Source organism: Vombatus ursinus, unplaced genomic scaffold (assembly GCF_900497805.2).
Source record: "Vombatus ursinus unplaced genomic scaffold, bare-nosed wombat genome assembly UNPS02014773.1, whole genome shotgun sequence".
Lineage (NCBI taxonomy): Eukaryota > Metazoa > Chordata > Mammalia > Diprotodontia > Vombatidae > Vombatus > Vombatus ursinus.
Window position 1 is genome coordinate 4,789,143 of NW_020954551.1, and position 18,951 is coordinate 4,808,093.

The window sequence follows — 18,951 nt, forward strand, 5'->3', positions numbered from 1 at the left end:
CTTGTAGAGCCAAGTCTTCCTGGCTCCAATTCCAATTCTATAGACATGATGCCACGTCTAAAGTACCCCTCCCCACTTCTCAGTGAAAAGGGGTACTGTATTTTTAAGTCATTATTCTTCATCTACATCTATAAAATTTCTGCACTGCTTGCTCTGTTAATCATTCTACATCGTCATTGAAGATGCACATCTTTTAATCATCAAATAATATATATTTACTTGGGCTATCCCACACAACAGGTTTAGTGCAAAGGATGGGATTTGCAGTCAGAAAACCTGAATTCAAGTCCCGACTCTGTCAATCTGACCTATTTGATGTTGGGCAGATCATTCAAGGGCAGTAGGTCAGAGTACCTGACCTGAAGCCAGGAAGATTCATCCTCCTGAGTTCAAATCTGGCCTTAGACTCTTCTTAGCTGAGTGACCCTAAGTCACTAAACCTTATTTGCCTCAGTTTCTCCATCTGTAAAATGAGCTGGAGAAGTAAATGGCAAATAACTCTAGTATCTTCGCCAAGAAAACCCCAAATGGGGTCATGAACACTTGGACACCAATGAAAAATGACCAAACAACAAGGTCATTCAAACTCTCTGGGCCTCTGTTTCCTCACCTCAAATGAAGGGTTTTGGTTTGATCACCTCTAACCTCCTTTCTGGCTCTTAACTTATAGTCATGGAGACATTTCCTATTCACTTTTCAGAAATATAAGTGACCTAAATTGACTAACTATAATTCATATGTTCAGCAGATTATGTCCTTTGAATATGTTGCTGATTTATCCTCACTCACACTCTCTCTTCTTGGCGTATCACAGTTGAAAGTTTGATTGGGAAATCACTGAATATATAAATTAATTTAGGTAGAATTGCCATTTTTGTTACATTGGTTCGGCCTACCCATGAGCAATTATTATTTCTGCAATTGTTTAGATCTGTCTTTATTTGTATGAAAAGATGTTTTTTTTTTAACTTGTATTCATATAGTTCCTGGATTTATCTTGGCATGTAAACTCAAATATTTTATATTGTCTGTATTTATTATAAATGGACTTTCTCTTTCTTTCTCTTCCTACTGAATTTTGTTGGTTGTATGTGGAAATGCTGATTATTTGAGTTTATTTTATATACTACAGCTTTGCTAAAGTTGTTAATTGTTTCAATTAGTTTTTAGTTGATTCTCTAGGATTTTCTAAGTATACCATCATATTGTCTTCAAAGAGAGTCTTCAAAACTTCAAAAAAGTTTTCTTTTTTCATTGCTTATTCTTATTACTTTAATTTCATTTTTTTGTCTTTTTACTATAGCTAGCATTTCTAGTATAATACTGAAGAGTAGTGGTGATAATGGATATTCTTGCTTCACCTGTGGTCTTATTGGTAAAACTTCTCACTACAGATAGTGCTTGCTCTTGGTTTTACATAGATTCTGTTCATCACTTTAAGAAAGTCTCCATTTATTCCTATGTTTTCTACTGTTTTGTTTTTTTTTTTTAAACAGGAATGGGTGTTTTGTTATGTCAAAAGCTTTTTCTGTATCTAATGTTATAATCATATGATTTTTGTTGTTTTTGTTACTGATATGGCCAATTATCCTTGTATTTTTCTTAATATTTAACCAGCCCTGAATTACTGGTATAAATCTTATCTGATCATCGTGTATGATCTTTGTGATATCTTGCCATAATCTCTTTGCTAGCATTTTATTTAAAATGTTTGCATCAATATTCATGAGAGCAATTGGTCTAATATAGTTTTCTTTCTCTGTTTCAGCTCTTCCTGGTTTAGGTATCACAACCATATTTGTGTCATAGAAGAAATTTGGTAAGACTCTTTAAAAAAACTATTTTTCCAAATAGTTTGTATAGTATTGGAATTAATTGTTCTTCAAATGTTTTATAGAATTCACTTGTAAATGAACCTGGTCTTAGGAATTTTTTCTTAGGATTGATGGCTTGTTCAATTTCTTTTTCAATGTTGGGGTTATTTAAGTATTCTACTTATTTTCTTAATCTGAATAATTTATATTTTTGTAAATGTTCATCCATTTTACTTAAATGATCAGATTTCTTGGCATATAATTGGGCAAAATAACTTCTACTCATTATGTTTATTTCCTCTTCGTTTGTGGCACATTCTCTTTTTTCATTTTTTTATATGAGGTAATTGGGGTTAACTGACTTGCCCAGAGTCACACAGCTAGTGAGTGTTATGTGTCTGAGGCCAGATTTGAACTCAGGTTCTCCTTATTCCAAGGCCTGTACTCTAGTCACTGCACCACCTAGTTACCCCTCTCATTTCATTTTTGATACTGGTAATTTGGTTTTATTCTTTCCTTTTTTTTCTTTTTTTAATTTAATATTTTATTTTTCTCGATTACATGTAAACACAATTTTAACATTCTTTCTTCAAATTTTGAGTTCTAAATTCTCTCCATCCCTCTTCTCCCCCTTCATTGACAAGGTAAGCAATTTGACATAGGTTATAAATGTCTAGTCATGCAAAACATATTTCCATGTAAATTAAGTTGTAAAAAAAAAAAAGACTAAAAAACCCGAAGAAAAATGAAGACAGTAAAGAAAATGTGTCTTTGATCTGCAATCAGGTTATACAAGTTGTTTCTCTGGAGATGAACAGTACCTCATTGCCTAGAATTTGAAGTCTCACATGTTTGCTTCCTTTTAAAATAGTGTGATTGAACCCTTCCTAACACAACTATTAGGAACTATTCCAAAGGAATGGAATTCCAGGGAGGGGGGAAAGAGTGTGTTCCCCCAACTGGAGTAGTTTGGATGACCACTTTTGAGGTTTTAAACAAAGGGGAGATTCTTTTTCAGGCCCAGTTTGGAATACATGGCTTCTAGGGTACTTTCCAACTCTGAAATGTTGAGATTTTGTGAAGTAACACTTCCTTTCCTTGGTCTTAAAAAGGTAATTCTACTACAGAAATTTGAGACAAAACATGGGTTTGCAAAGTTGAGATCTTTAGGATCACAGAATCATAGATTTAGCTCTTGAAGGGGCCTTAGTTGCCATCAAATTCAACCCACCATTTTCACAGAGAAGAAATCAAGGAGTTTTGAAATGGGGCTATGTGGAAAGATATTTGATGCATGGGAAGGAGTACTAGTTTTGGAGTCAGAGAACCATGTGACCTTGGCCAAATCATAACCTCTCTTAACCTCAGCTTCCTCATCTGTAAAGTGGCTTCAGAGGACATCCTAAATGACCTCTAAGGTCCCTTTTAGCTCTAGATAAATGAGCGATAAATCTCTGTTTATTTCCTTCTCTTCTCTTGGATCTCAATTCCAAGTTTATCTGAATTTTCATCCAACCGATGAAGTTCTATGCCTTACACTCACTCTACTTCTTATCAAAACACTTTAGGGTGTTTTTTTTATAGCCTCAGAAAATAGGCCTAAAACAAAGGATTGCCATTATAGAAGAGTACATTTATCATTTACTTTTTTTTTTATTCCTAGTTGGCTTTATTGTAGGTAGCATTAGTTGACCTTCATACAAGCAGCTGAAGAAGGAAATCCATTGCATTTCCCAGCATCAGGGACAAAAAAGATGAATGATAATTGGTATGGCAATGGAGATAAGCCATTTATTTGGTCACTGTATTTTATAAGACCAGAAATGAATACTCACCAAAAACTCATTGCCGGCAGGATTTGACTATTTACCAACATAGTCATATAGAAACAGAGTTATTAAAGGCTTTGGAATCACTGGGTAATTCAACACTTGACTTTGATGGATGGAACTTGGCTGTTCTTTCTACCAAAGCTGCTGACTGGATAGATGTTTTATTCATGAGGCCCAGAACAGGATGAAATGCCAAAGGTTTAAGAATATTTCATGAAATTCTTTGGGATGTCAAGTGAGTTACCAGGAGGTGGTAAGCCAAGCCAGTGAAGTACTCTATTGGAACACAGTTGGATGATAAATACAGCACCATAGATGGCAACCAGTTCCTTAAGTACTTGCTTTGCTGAGGGAGAAGTGGCTTTGGGATCACACGGACTGTACTTGTGTTTTTTATTGTATGTAGGTGTTCATCTGCCATGGTCATCTCAGCATTCCTTCTTTCCCAGAAAGAACTCTGGTGGACCCCAATAATTCATTATGATTCTACAGTCTCTCTTGGAACACATGCGACTCTGAGTTTTGGCAGGAAACTATGGTACCTGAAGTTTCATATGCTCATGGATTCAGACACAAACTTTCTTCTGGCAACAGTATCTACCAAGGGATTAATTTCAAGGACAGGATGTATGCAGCATAAATTTCAAGTGTCAGAAATCACATTAGCTCATTAGTTCATAGATGTAAGGAACTCTCTCTCCCAATGTGTGATTGTACCTTATCTGCAACTTAGTCTTAGAGTTGTCTGGGGGCAATGAGAAGTTTCTGAAGTTAGCCAGGGTCATACAGTTAGTATACTATACAGGTTGGTTTTGAGCCTGCATCTTTTTGGTTCTGAAGGGGCAACCTGTCTTGGAATGACCTACACATCCATAAAACTTTTATTCCAAATGAAAACTAAGTTCTTTGTTTAAAAAAAATTGGGTTTTTGATTTAGAATATTTATGTTGCTTTTAAAAGATGGATATTCTATGCTTGTAATGTGGATTATGATGGAGAGCTTCTTTGCCCTTCAGCTTTCTGCATGGACCAATAGTTTGAATATTTCATAATCTATGTAATTCTTTCAAGTGACTGAAGTCTCATAAGAACCCAGAGAAGATTTTGTTAGAGCAGAACTGTCAATTCTTGCAGTGACATGAGGCTACAGTTTGTAACTGGTTCTCAGCTACTAAAAAAATCTCTTTCCACCAAGGGCCCAGCACACCAAAGCTCAAATGAACCCTTCCTAAGGATTGTGAACTCTCGAGAGCCCAGAAATAAGAAAAGAGACTAACATGAATAATTAAAATTGAAAAGTGCTACTTTCTTGTGAATGAGAAACAGGCAAATTCTATATGCTGGCTGCCCTTTGCAATGGGAGAGGTGGTGTGCTAAAGGCCATAGAAGATTTCCCTTCAGTCCTGGTTAAAAATCAAATCTGGGAGAATGACAAGGAAAGGCTGTGAGAAAGGCTGTCAAGATGTATCAAAATATGTCACCAGAATCGCCCCCACCTCTCTTCTATCTGTCAAAGACATTGACGATTTTCAATAAAGGAACCCAATGACAGCTACCGAAATTGTGGGACTCTGCATAGCAATTTGGGTGACACATGTCACTATCTTCTAAAGAGACAATTTGAAAAAAAATGCATCGACAACTCAACAATGGAAGCCTATTTGTCGATGACTTTGGGAAAGATAAATAATGCAGAATAAGAAACACCCATTAACCTTGAGAATTTTCACTAGTGCCACTCAATAATCTTGTAGCTACATGGAAACATCTCTCTGATGGGAATGAGTCACTGTACAGAATCCTCAGGATCGCCAGTGGTCCTGTGATCTACTGTTGAGAGAGCCTTTGATTCTCAGAAGCAATTCCAATGATCAGTGAACCAGGAGGTGGCTCACAGTCATGGCTGTCGGGTTTTCTGTTGTTGGCTACCCAAAGTAGTTAGGTTATATGCAGCATGGGGTCAAGCCCCACAGACTCTCTGTCTACAAATTCTTCAGTCTTTCAGTCCATCCAGATGGAAGAAAGATGACAGGAATGCTTCTGTCACTTTGTTTTGCTGATGGAACAATCTTGGATAGGGCAAAATGAACTCAGGATCTGAGAGTAGATGCCTGATCTTTGGCAGTTGTCATAGGAATACACTTGATATGAACAATTCCATCTTGAATTTGTAATGAGAATGTGCTCTTCAAGCGTGTGGGTACGTAAGCAACTTGGATGTGTACTTCTGGCAAGCAGATGTTTATGCCAGGCGTGTTTTGTAACCTTCAACAAACGGTTGTCGTTGTTAGGACAGCCAGACTTGTTTTTATCACCAATCACCCTGATGGATGATGTTGATATATTCATAAATTGGCACTAAGGACTTCGGCTGCAAACAAGATTAAAAGAAGTTAATTCCAGCTCTCCTTGGACCACACTGGGTCCAAGGTGCTACCACTGATCATGACATTAAGAGTCAGCACAAACCATTTGGCACTGGAGAGGGCAAAAGCTTCTTTGGACTCTTTCAGAACTCGCCCTAACTGCTGAGTTTCTGGGGCTGGTATTAAACTCTGAACTTCAATAAAATGTCACTTCTCTATTTGGGGAGGAAGGAGAAAAAAAAGAATTTCAACAAGGCCTATAGTTTTCTTAAAAGAAAAGTAGGTAAAAGGAAGCTTTTTTAAAACATTCATCAATTTGATTCAATTCAATTCATCTGAGTCCCGCAAATATCTCTTAGTTACCTTACATTTGCCAGGCAGTGGGTGAGATGCCATGGATGTAAAGACCAAAAAATCCCAAACACTTCTTACCATCAAAAAGTTTACATTCTCTTGGTGGGGAGGAAGAATCACACACAAACTATGTAAGGTAAACAGGTATATTAATGTACATATAGGTCCACAAGGCAAAAACATTTGGAGGAAATACTGCTTTCTTTTTTTTTTTTTGACACATCAGCTCTGAGCTTTCCATGAGCTGTCACTCATCAAGAATGTGTATCTCACCAGGTGAGATCAGACCCTGTGTGATGTATAAGTAATTTGGAGATCAAAGTACTGGCTGAAGAGTATGCCGCTTTTTTTATAGTTGCTATTTTAATAATGGTATGGGAGAAAAATATCCTAAGGACAACTGCTTGGATTGAATTTGTCCTAATATGTTGAACACCTGTTCTGATCTGAATCCCAAATGGGGATTATGTGTTTTTCTTGATAATAGCAAGTCATTACCCACATGCACAAACAGCTGCATTCAGAGAAGAAACTTTCCATTTGTAAACAATATTAATTTACCTCAAATCCAATTCTGAGTAAGGAGGCCTTCTTAAGAGTGCATAATGTAAAGCCCTTAAGAAGGAGAAAGATAAAGCAAGAATAGACACCTTCACAGAATCACAAAATGTCAGAGTGGGAAGGGATCTGAGAGGCATCTTGTCTAACCCCTGAGTGAGCAGCCCTTTGATAACAGGCCCCACAAACAGTCTTCAAGCCTCTGCTTGGAGACCACCAAGAAAGTGGAAACTACCAACTCCCTACCAACTCATTGTCCTCTTGGACAGCTCTAATTGCCAGGTAGCTTTCTCCTCATATTGAACCTAAATCTACTCATTGCTCCTTGTTCCATTCCGTGTGCCAACCAGAGGGAATTGAATCTTTCTTCCATATGACAAACCCTTAAACACTTGAAGGTATAAGCCAGGGGTGGGGAACCTGTGTCCTTGAGTCACATGTGACCCTCTAGGTCCTCAAGTGTGACCTTTTGACTGAATCCAAACTTCACAGTGAAGTTTGTAATGAAGTGATGTAATTTACCCTTTTCTACCTCCTCCTTTCCTCTTCTCTCAGTTCAATCCCTTTTCACCTGTTAAGTGGGTTTTTTTTTATCATCACATCAAAGTCAACTTATACCTATGCCCTTTGTCTATGTATGCCCCTTTTAAATGTCATAATAAAGATACAGTTCTCAAAAGTTACAAGTATCATCTTCCCATGTAGGGATGTAAACAGTTGGCCCTTATTGAATACCACTTTTTTTCTTTTCCTGTTTACCTTTTTTATGCCTCTCCAGAATCTTTTACTTGAAGATCAAATTTTCTGTTGAGCTCTGGTCTTTTCATCAGGAAGGTTTGGAAGTTCTCTATTTCATTGAATATCCATCTCCCCCCCTGAAGTTTGGATTCGGGCAAAGAGTCACACTTGAGGACCTAGAGGGTCACATGTGGCCTTGAGGCCTCAGGTTCCCCAACCCTGGATAAGCTATCATGAGCAGCTAGGTGGCACAGTGGTTAGAGTGCCAGGCCTGAGTTCAAATCTGTTTTCAAACATTTGCTAGCTGTGTGACCATGGGCAAGTCAATTAACCTTGTTTGCCTCAGTTTCTTCATCTGTAAAATGAGCTGGAGAAGGAAGTAGTAAAGACTCCAATATCTTTGCCAAGAATACCCCTAATGGGGTCACAAAGAGTTGGATATGACTGAACAACAAAATAAGCTGTCATCCTTACCCCCCTCCCCAAAATCTTTTCTTCTCCAGACCAAATATCCCCAGAGTGGTCAATATATGCTATAATACTATGGCCATTTTTCTGAAGCCTTTTCCTAATAACAGTTACAGTATTGATAATAAAAACCAACAAGTATGTAGTACTTTAAGGTTTGAAAAGTATTTCAAGTATGTTGTCCCATTTGAACCTTAAAACTTAGCCATGAGGTGGGCATGACAGCCATTATAGCTTCCACAGCTAGGAAGCCTGCTTTTTCAACCCTGTAAGTATTCAGATGAGGAAACTGAGGCTCAGAAAGTTTGTAACTTGCCCAGGGTCACAAAGTACCAGCCATCAGTGATTGGATTTATACCCAGGTGCTCTGGCTCCAGAACAAAGGTTCTTTCCATTACAGCACTGACTTACCAGAGTTTTCATCTTTATCCCAATCCTTGTCCCTTCAAACACTGTCCTCCCAGTTTCTTAACTTCCTTATTTCCTATAAACTCTGTCCCTAATCTACCTAAACAATGCACAGAAGTGCTCATACCTTTGAACATGCCTGTCCTCAATTAAAATTGGTTCAAGTATCAGAAGCTAAAACTCTGGATTCATGAGATATTGAGAAAGGAGATTTAATAACCTTACTGTCTCCAATTTTTTGTGAATTGTCTCTTCCGCAAAATTTTAAGGGCTCTTTGTTAGTCATCAAGGTGGAGGGAAAAGAGGATAAAAAGACTTTAAATTTTTAAAAATTTTTATATCTTTTTTATTTTAGAAAAATACTAAAGCTTAAATACATAATAAGAAAATAAATAGAAACATATGAACTTAAATGTGAAACTTAAATATAAAATAAGAAAAAAACATATGTGCACAGCAGAATGTAGGAGAGGATTCAGGATATATAGCATTAACATTCAATTTCAAGAAAACTTATATATTGAATACTGCACATTATGTTGAAAGCTGTCCATCTTTTCTTTGCTTTCTTGTAGGTTTTCTATTGTTCTCTGCTGTACACTTTTTACTGTGTTCAGAATTTGACTATGTTATTCCTATGGGTTTTCCTTGTATGATCTCTTTCAGGTGGTGATCAGTGGACTTATTTGCTATTTCTACTTTCCCCTCTTTTTCTAATGCTTCAGGACAATTCTCTTTAATTATTTCTTGTATTTTCATATCAAGATTCTTTTTTTTTTATTATAGCTTTCCGGTAGTCTAGTTACTCTTATGTTTTCTTTTCTTGATTTGTTCTCTAGGTCAGTTGTTTTTCTTATGAGATGTTTCACATTCTCTTCTATTTTTTTTATTCTTTATATATATATGTGTGTGTGTGTGTGTGTGTGTGTGTGTGTGTATGTATGTATGTATGTATATTGATCCCTTATAACTTCTTTGGCTTCCTCTTGTCCAATTCTGTTTCTTAAGGTGTCATTTTCGTCCTTAAGTTTCCGGATCTCATTTTCTAATTGGTTGACTTTCCTTTCATAATCTTCTTGTTTTTCTTGGATTATTCTTATTTTTCTTTTTAGTTTTTCCTCAGTCTCTCTCATTTTATTTTTACAATCTTTTTTAAGTTCTATGGATTCTTTTTGAGCAGGTGACCATTTGACATTACTCTTTGGGATAGAAGAGGATTTCTTTGCTTCACTATCCTCCTCTGAGGATGAACCCTGGTCTTCTCTATTCCCATAGTAGGTCTCTACGATTGGATTCTTTTTCCTTTGCCTGTGCATTTTTTAATAGTTTAGTTTTTACAGTGACCTCTAGCCCTGGGGTATGGGGCATGGTGCCTTTGGCCTCAGAACCTTTTCAGTTCTCTTTTCTGAACTTGAACCCAAACCAAGACCTCCAGCTTCCTGTAAGTGCCCACTACCAGCAGTGTCCCACCCCCACTGCTTCTGCACTCACTGGGCATGTGCTGGTTCCTTCTTGTCCCGGAAGCTTTCCACAGCACAGTTGGGTCTGGCAATCCTTGTCATCAGAGGTTTCCTAGATCTTCCTGAGATCAGATGCCCAACTCACCTCACTGTCCTGGGGGTAAAAGTTCCTGTTGCTGGGGCAGAGGTAGCCTCCCAACCCAGCTAACCCCAGGGCTTGCCTTATTGTTTAAGTGGTCCCTAGCCTGGAGGTGTTTACTCTTCACAAGGGCCAAACCTCATCCGGGGATTTTTCTTCAGATCTTCTCTGATTGTTCCAGGATTACCCCGTTCTGCCTCTACTCTTACTTATTTTCAGTGTTCTATGTTCTCCCTGAGGTGCTATTTTTGTTGCTCTTTTGTGGAAGAAAATCTTGATAGCTTGAAATTTTCTGACCTACTCTGCCATCTTCTCAGAATCCTCTCCAGATGACTTTTATTTTGATATCACTCCACTCTTTCAATTTTCTCAATTGAGAGTGGGTGTCAATCACTCTGGGACCCCCTTTCACCATCTCCTCGATTTGTTTGCCCTTTTTTTTTTCCTTTTCCCCAATGTTTATTCTCTCATTTTCTTCCACTCCTTGACTCCTACTCTGAACTCAAGACTAGAAATGGTACTAACACATCAGAGTTCCCATGTTTTTATTTTTTCAAATCTATTCCTCACAAGAACTTTGTTAAGTCACCTTACAGAATGGGAAATCTGAGAACTTATGAAGTGAAGCGCCTTGTCCATGACCACATAGCTAATACTCAAAGCCAAGATTGGAACCCAGTCAGGCAATCGAGAAGCAACCACTAAGTGCTAAGTGATAGGGATACAAGGAAAGGCAACAATTTGGTTCTTGCCCTCAAGGGATTTATATTCTCAGTGGGAAACCGCTATGTAAATAACAAGATTTAGTCAAGAGGTAGACGACGTAAATGGAAGGTAATCTCAGAGAGAAGGCACTGGGTGCAGAGGGAGAGGGGACTTCTAGAGAAAGTGCGATTTGATCTGAGTCACAAAGGAAGCCAGGAAGCCGGATTTCTTAAATTCAATACCACTCCCTTCCCACTGTGCCCATCTGGTTTCTCACTATATGGGTTGAGAATTTAATAATATTAAAATAGTCGATATTAAAAAACAACATTGTGGTTAGAATAGTTTCACATACACTGTCTCCTTCTATTTTGTTGATCACCTTATGAGTTAGGTAAGGGAAGTATACTTAGCATCATTTTGTTTCAGTCAGCCGAGGCTCAGAGCAGTATGGAGTGGCACAGCTAATGATGAGCAGATTGAGGGCTTGAACTGAAGCCTCCTAATTCCTGATTGAATTTCTTTCCATCGTAACTTGAAGTCACATGGTCACGTTTGCAAGGGAAGCCATCACAGTTGCTCTCCCCTCCAGGGCACTACAGATCCTGTGCTGCAGAAAGAACAATATCATTGGACCATTTGGAGGAAAGCCACCACATTGATATTAATAAAACACAGGTCTAACCACATATCTTCCTTACTCAAAAATATTCATTGGCTGCCTATTGCTTCTAGGATAACAGAAATTTCTCTTCTTGGCATGTAAAACCCTCCACAATCTGCCCCCTCACTTACTTTTTCAATCTGGTTGGATATCCCTCTAAGACCATAGAGTTAGAGATAGGAGGGACCTCAGAAGCCAACTAGACCAATCCTCCAATTTTGCAGATTAATAAATTGAGGCTTAGGGAGCTAAAGGGGCTTATGCAAGGAACACAGGCAGGAAATATCAGTCAATTTTCAAACCCACAGCTAGTTTTTTTTTTTTTGTTTGGCATTACTGGCTTTTCACAGCACCCCTGCTGTCTCTCAACTTACCTCAGCTTGGCATGGCAGAGAGAACATTGATTTGGGTGTTAAGAAGACCTGAGTCTGAATTCTGTTTCGGACACATTAACTGTGAGACCCTGGACAAGTCCCTTACCCTCTGTCAGTGTCAGCTTCCTCATAATATGATGAAAAACTGTAGGAATCAATTAAATAGAGGAGATCAAGGATAAGGAAATGGAACAAATGAAGGTGGCTGGAACCAAGAGCCAGATCTGAGAGGCTCAGCAGAAACTGGAAATTAGAGTTGAAGTAGATGAACTACCCATCCAGGAGGCAGATCTCAGCTGGGGATTATTGGGAGGCCAACACTCTGGGAAATATTTTCAGGCAATAGTTGAGTATGTTTGAAGCCACGTTCATCTTGAAGCAGAGCTGAACATGCTTCCATGATTGCCATCAGTGGAATGGGAAAACTATATATAAGGATGGGTGATCGTGGGGAATAGTAGAAAGCTGTATTTGTAAGGAATTGGAATATTGGCTTCTTGGAGATTAGTCAATACACCAGCCTCTTACAGATCTCTCTCTCTCTCTCTCTCTCTCTCTCTCATATAGCATATGAATAAACAAACATATATATAATATATACACATATGTATATATGTGTGTATGTATGTATGTATGTATGTCTGTGTGTAAGGATATGTGGAAGGGGGGCAGTTGGGTGCCACAATGGATAGGGCACAAAGTCTGAAGTCAAAAAGACTCATCTTCCTGAGTTTAATTTTGACATCAGACACTTCCTGCCTGTGTGACCCTAGGCAAGTATTTAACCCTATTTGTCTAAGTTTCTTCATCTGTAAAATGAGCTGAAGAAGGAAATGATAAACCACTCTAGTATCTTGGCCAAGAAAACCCCAAATGGGGTCACACAGAGTCAGATGTGATTGAAATGACTGAACAAGTGGCAGGTGGCAGTTGACCTCAACCTTGGAGGAAACTATGGATTCTATAATTTCTAGAAGAAAGAGCTTTTTCCAGGCATGAAACACAGCCTGTTCAAAATCCCAATGGTGGGGGACAGAATATCATGCAGGGTTAAGAGTGAAGTGGCCATTTTGGCTCACACTTAGGCACACACAGGAGAATAGAGCACATTTCCCCTCAATTCCTCCCTCCTTCAGCCTCCAGCCCTCCCTTTTCTTACATTCTCTGTCTGCCAACTACTTGTCTTCTCCACTATCTTGCTCCCACTTCCCAAAACAGGCATTTCTTTATGTTTTCCAACACAAATCTCCATCCTGAAATGGTCAATAAGCCTATGGGGAAGACTGCTCCAAAGCACAGAGATTAATCACAACATATATCAATGTGAGACCTGAGGATGATAGCAAAGTAAGCTTCATTTCTCTTGCAGGTACTAGCAAAAAGCACAGGAATATATATAACATTTGGTCATATAATATTTGCTGATCATTGCAAAAAGAGAAAGAAGAATTTAGGGGAGTTTGGACATAAATGGGGTTGAAGACTCCAGGGGTGAGTTTAGGGGACTGGCAAGCTTGGGTTTCTCTTGGATTTTTTTCCCTTGGGTTTATTGTTGGGTAAACTCTCTCCAAGTCACTGTATTTGTAAATACCAACAGCTTTCCTTTAAATCAATCTCCTAAAGTTAAACAAGATGATAGTAGAAGAGGGGGTGAGGGCTAACATGTTAGAGCACTTACTGAGTTTGCCATCAGTGTTTAGGTTTAATGTGGCCACTTGCAGTGAGGTCTTCGGAAGGTCAAGCTACGTATCTAAGCCTTGTGTGCCTTGAGAAAGAAAGATAAGAGTTCTGATGGTTTGAATGAATTAATGTTATGATCATTCAGATTTATAATGTCCTTATGGATATTAGACAGATACAGAAGGGCCATCAAAAGTCATTCAGTCCATTTCCTTCATTTCAAGTATGAGGAACCTGTGGTAAAAATAAATCACTTGTGACTTATCCAGGATCTGACAGATGCTAAGCAGGGGAGCAAGAATTTGAGTCTAGGTCTTCTGACTTTAAGTTCACCAATATTCCCATTGGATCAACTTCCTGATAGTCCTGGGAGATTAGTAGACCAAGTACTTCTATTTTATGAATGAGGAAACTGAGTCACTTAGAGAATTCAAGTTACATATTCATGGTTAGAAAGTCACAAAATCACAGAATTTTAGAGTTAAAAGGGCTCTTAGTAGTCATCGAGTCTAGCACAAAACTGAGTTCTTCCATTATAATATACATACACGTGGCCAGATAGCCACCAGTGCCATAATGGCATAGGGAAAACAAAAACACACAAACAACAACAACAAAAAAAACAAAAACAAAAACCACATTGGCTTTGGAGTCTGAAGGCTTGGGTTCAAATACTCTCTCTGATGATTTCAATCAATCAATCAATAATTTTTTTAAAACATTTACTATGAACCAGACCCTGTACTAAGCACTGGGGATACAAAAGGAGACAAAAGATGTCCGTGACCTCAAGGAGCTCACAATCTAATAGGGGAGGCATCATGCAAATAAATATATTCAAAGCAAGTTATATGTAGGATAACTAGCAAACAATTAACAGAGGGAAGGCACTAGAATTAAGAGGAATTGGCAAAGGCTTCCTATAAAAGATAGGATTTTAGTTGGGACTTAAATAAAGCCAGAGATAAAGGACAGAGTTGAGGAGGGAGAGCATTCTAGGCATGGTGGAGAGTTGGAGAAAACGCCCAGTGCCAAGAGATGGAGGGTCCTATTCGTGGAACAGCCATGAGGCCATGTCATTGGATTGAAGGGTATCTGTTGGGGAATAAGATGTAAGAAAACTAGTAAGGTAGGAGGGAGCTAGGTTATAAATGGCTTTGAGCAGCAACAGAGGGTTTTGGTTTTGATTCTAAAGGTGATAGAAAGTCAGGGGAGTTTGGTGAGTAGGAGATAATATAATTGGACCTTTGCTTTAGGACCTTCACTTTGGTGGCTAAATGTAGGATGGATTAGAGTGGATAGAGACTTGAGGCAGGAAGACCCAGCAGTAGTATGAATTGAAGAGGGCCTGAACCAAGAGAGAGGCAGTGTCAGAGGAGAGAAGGGGGTACATTTGGAAGATGCTGCAAAGGTGATATTGATAGACCTTGGCAATAGCTTGGATACAGTGAGTGAGAAACACTGAGGAGTTCAGGATGTTTCCTACGTTGTGAGCCTGAGGGACAGGGAGGATGGCGGTGCCCTCTAGGTAGGGAAGATAGGAGTGGGGGAGGAGTTTTGGGGAAAAGATAATGAGTTTACAAGTCTGACCTTGAGGAAGATATCACTAAGCTTCAGTTTCTTCATCTATAGAAGGAAGGAGGGTAGACTAAATGGCCTCCTAAGTCCCTTCTGCCTCTGAATCTATGATCCCTTCAATGCCAGAGCCAGGGCTTCAACGTGAATCTGACACCAGAGTCAAGAACTGAACCACTAGGTAACCACTGCATCCAGGGCAATAGAAAAGAAACAATGATGCATAGAAACTTTGTCTTCTAAAGACCCAAAGAACAGTGTCTTCCTTCCTTTCTTCCTTCCCTCTTCCATCCCTCCTTTGTTCCCTGTCTCTGTTAGACTGACCAGTGTGTTAAATTACCTCCTACCATGCTGGCATTTCTGCCTATTTCTGTCATTCAAAAATCTTTCTTTGAGAGATGCTGTACCAGTTCTTTTTTCTGTCTGTGAATGCTTGGATAAGAACTGTGGCAAGGTAGACACCTAGGACAGTAGGTGGGCATTTCTACAGTAGGCTGAGAAGGCAGGCTGAGTCACCCTGTCTTCTTGTCTCTCAATGGCTAAATGTTGGGCTTTGGTTTGGAATGAACAGAAAGCTTCTCTCAGATGGTATACAGAAATATGTACCTGATGCAAACAGAGGCACAAATATTGAGGAGAAACTGAATATTAGCCTGGGTATTTTCTTACAGTTGGCATTTGCTTTTATTGGTAAAATAGGATTCATGGAGAGCTGGGGTATAATTGAGCTTCCCTTACAGAAGACCCAACTGTCCAAGCCTGACCTTTGGAGCTGAGGTTGGTGGGGACATAGAGCACCTACTAAGCAGTGCATCAGAGAGAGGCAGGAGAGGTGCTGATGTAAAAGGGTAAAGCAGAGTGTATCACACACATCCACTTATTTTCCAGGGAGCTCTGGTCCTGCAAGTTCTCATTATAATGAGGACCTTCCTGATTCTAAATCTTCCCTGTGGGGGACTTCAAATGTTAGACCTTGGCAATTTAAGAAACTCCAATTATTGGCACGGCCTGTCCTCTGGTTTTCATTTTCACTTGGAGCCAGATTTGAAACCCCACAAACTCCTCTTCACCCAGAAATGGAGTGGCTTTCCTTCAAATCCTAGTTTCCCTACTAACCAGCACCTGTCAATTGCTATAGGGTAATAGAACACATAATGCATTAATGACCCATAAGAGCGAAGAATTTCTAATTTTGGTAATTCTTTGCAGAAAATTATCACTTTCCCTTTCGCATCAGGGGTATGATCCTCACAGCCTTGTTTCCTAAGTAGAGAGGATGGAAGTGGAGAGGTGGGATTAGATAACAATTGGCTGTTGTGTACAAGAATCAGAGGGGTGTATATTCTGCAATGCTGCATTCTGACTTTCTTTTACCCAAAAAGCATCACTCTGATTGAATAAAATAATAGCTATTCAATTGGTCATTCCCTTATGACTGCAAGCCATTTGGAGCTCGGTCATGCTTACGAAAGATGATATTGACTTTGTGTAGAAATATCTGGAATGAGATGCTTCACTCCTGACATCTTTCATTCATAATTACTGCAAAGCTGCCCTGTACTGCTACAGTCAATGGCTAGTCAATATTCCCATTATAAGCTAGAGGAGGGTGAGTGGTTAGGACAGGAGCTTAAGGCAGTCATGTTTTGCATTAGCCAGTTACAACCCAGACTCTAGAATTGGGTAGAGACTGCTGGATTTTAGCAGGAATGCAGATGGAAAGAGCTGAAGTGAGGATTCAGTTTAGAATACAAATTCTATTTTTCTGAAAATGTTTTCCATCATAATAGAAATTCCCAAAGGAGCACAGAACGTGAAGTCAGGTATGACACAGGACCATGTAAAGGTAGAAGGGCCCTCAGAGGTTGCTTGATGGGGTCCCTTGTTTAATAGATGAAGAAACGAGACTGAAGCAAGTTAAATAACTTTCCCAAGGTCATAAAAGTCTCTGAGGTGGGATCTGGGTTTGAATTCCACATCTGAAACTTAGCAGTTTGCAGGGCCATGATCATGTTTCTCAGAGCCTCTGTCTCATCTATAAAATGAGGATAATAAAAACTATTGTGCCTATCTCATTAGATTCTTCAAAGCTCAATCGAGATAATGTATATCAACGCTTTGCGCATCTTAAAGTGCTATATAAATACATAAAGCTATTATCATTATTATTCTTGGAAGAGATTCTGGAACAGAGACTATGAAAATTACAGGATTCAAACAACATGAGTATTAGAATAAGGTTAGAATATTCATTCATTCATATTTATTCATTTGTTCACTTTAATTCACCCATTATAACATTGAGAGAAACTGCTTTGTAAACCTTGAAGTGCTATGTAGATGGGACTTCATAGGATCATAGATTTAAAGCTAAAAGGGTCTTGAGATGTCATCTAGCATAAACTTGTCATTTTTACAGATGGGAAAACTTGGGCCTAGAAAGGGTGAGAACTTGGCTAAGGTCACACAAGGAGTAAGTGTCAGATTCAGGATTTGAATTCAAATCCTCTGACTTGGAATACATTATTTTTGCATAAAACCATGCCTTTTATTATTGCTGTTACTATTTTTAAAAGTACTTATTAATCACCTACTTCATACCCTACTCCATTCCAGGTGATGGAGGAAATAAAAGGTTGAATAAAACCTGAGTGTTGTTCTCAGGAGAACATCATATGGGTAGCTAGGTGGTGCAGTGGATAGAGTGCTGAGCCTGGAATCAGGAAGACTCAACCTTCTGAGTTCAAATCTGGCCTCAGACACCTCCTAGCTGTGTGACCTTGGGTAAGTCACTTAATCCTATTTGGCTTAGTTTCCCCACCTGTAAAATGAGCTGGAGAAGGAAAAGCCAAACCACTCCAATGCTTTTGCCAAGAAAATCCCAAATGGGGTCATGGAGTCAGACAGGACTGAAAAACAACTGAGCAACAAGAAGAAGACCACCCTGAATCTGGGTCCAGTGAGCTGTCCATTGCACCATGCTGCCACTCTAATCAGTTACTGTTGGGTTCAGTTATTCTCAGTGAATGAACACATTTTGACTGCTTCAGGTCACTTTCATTTTGCTGCCGTATGGGATGTGATCAAGAGCTGCCCAATCAACAAAGAAGAGATGGAAACCTTGGCGGCAGAGTTCCATAGAATGGGCATAAGACCTAGAAACAGAGGAAACTTGGTTCAGGTCATAGCCATTTATCACACAATTGTGATATTGGGTACACCATTTAATGTCTCTGGGCCTTACTTTCCTCAATTGTCAAATGATGGGGTTGGACTAGAGAACCCCTAAAGTCCTTCTGTAGCTCTAATCTAGGGTCTTCTACCTGAAGAAGGTGTGGGTAAACCCATTCATTTTAATTGTAATGGGTTGAATAGGCTTCTCCTCTGCTCTTGGTCACACCCCCTATATATATAAAAAAAATCATTACACAAGTCAGCCTTGGGCTCCCCATATTACACTAAAGAGGTCCAATAATGTAGAATGTTGTCTTATTGAAAAAAGAACCCAGTGTTTATCAGCCTTTTTCCTGCAGCAAAACCCCTACAAGCATCCCCCAGCCCAATGTCAATAGCATCCTAATATCTACACACAATGGAGCCTAACTTTTCTGGGAATATTAGCCCCAGTGTACCACTAAATCTTGTTTAAGCTACAGTCATTACTGGTTGTGATGAATGTCACTACCTGAATCTAATTTGGGTAATTTCCTGCAGCTCAAGTGTACTAGCACAGAAATGAATGTTAATTCACTGCTAATTTAGTATACTAACCCTTAATTAGCAACCCGCCAGGTCTGGAATAGCTGATTCTGAAAG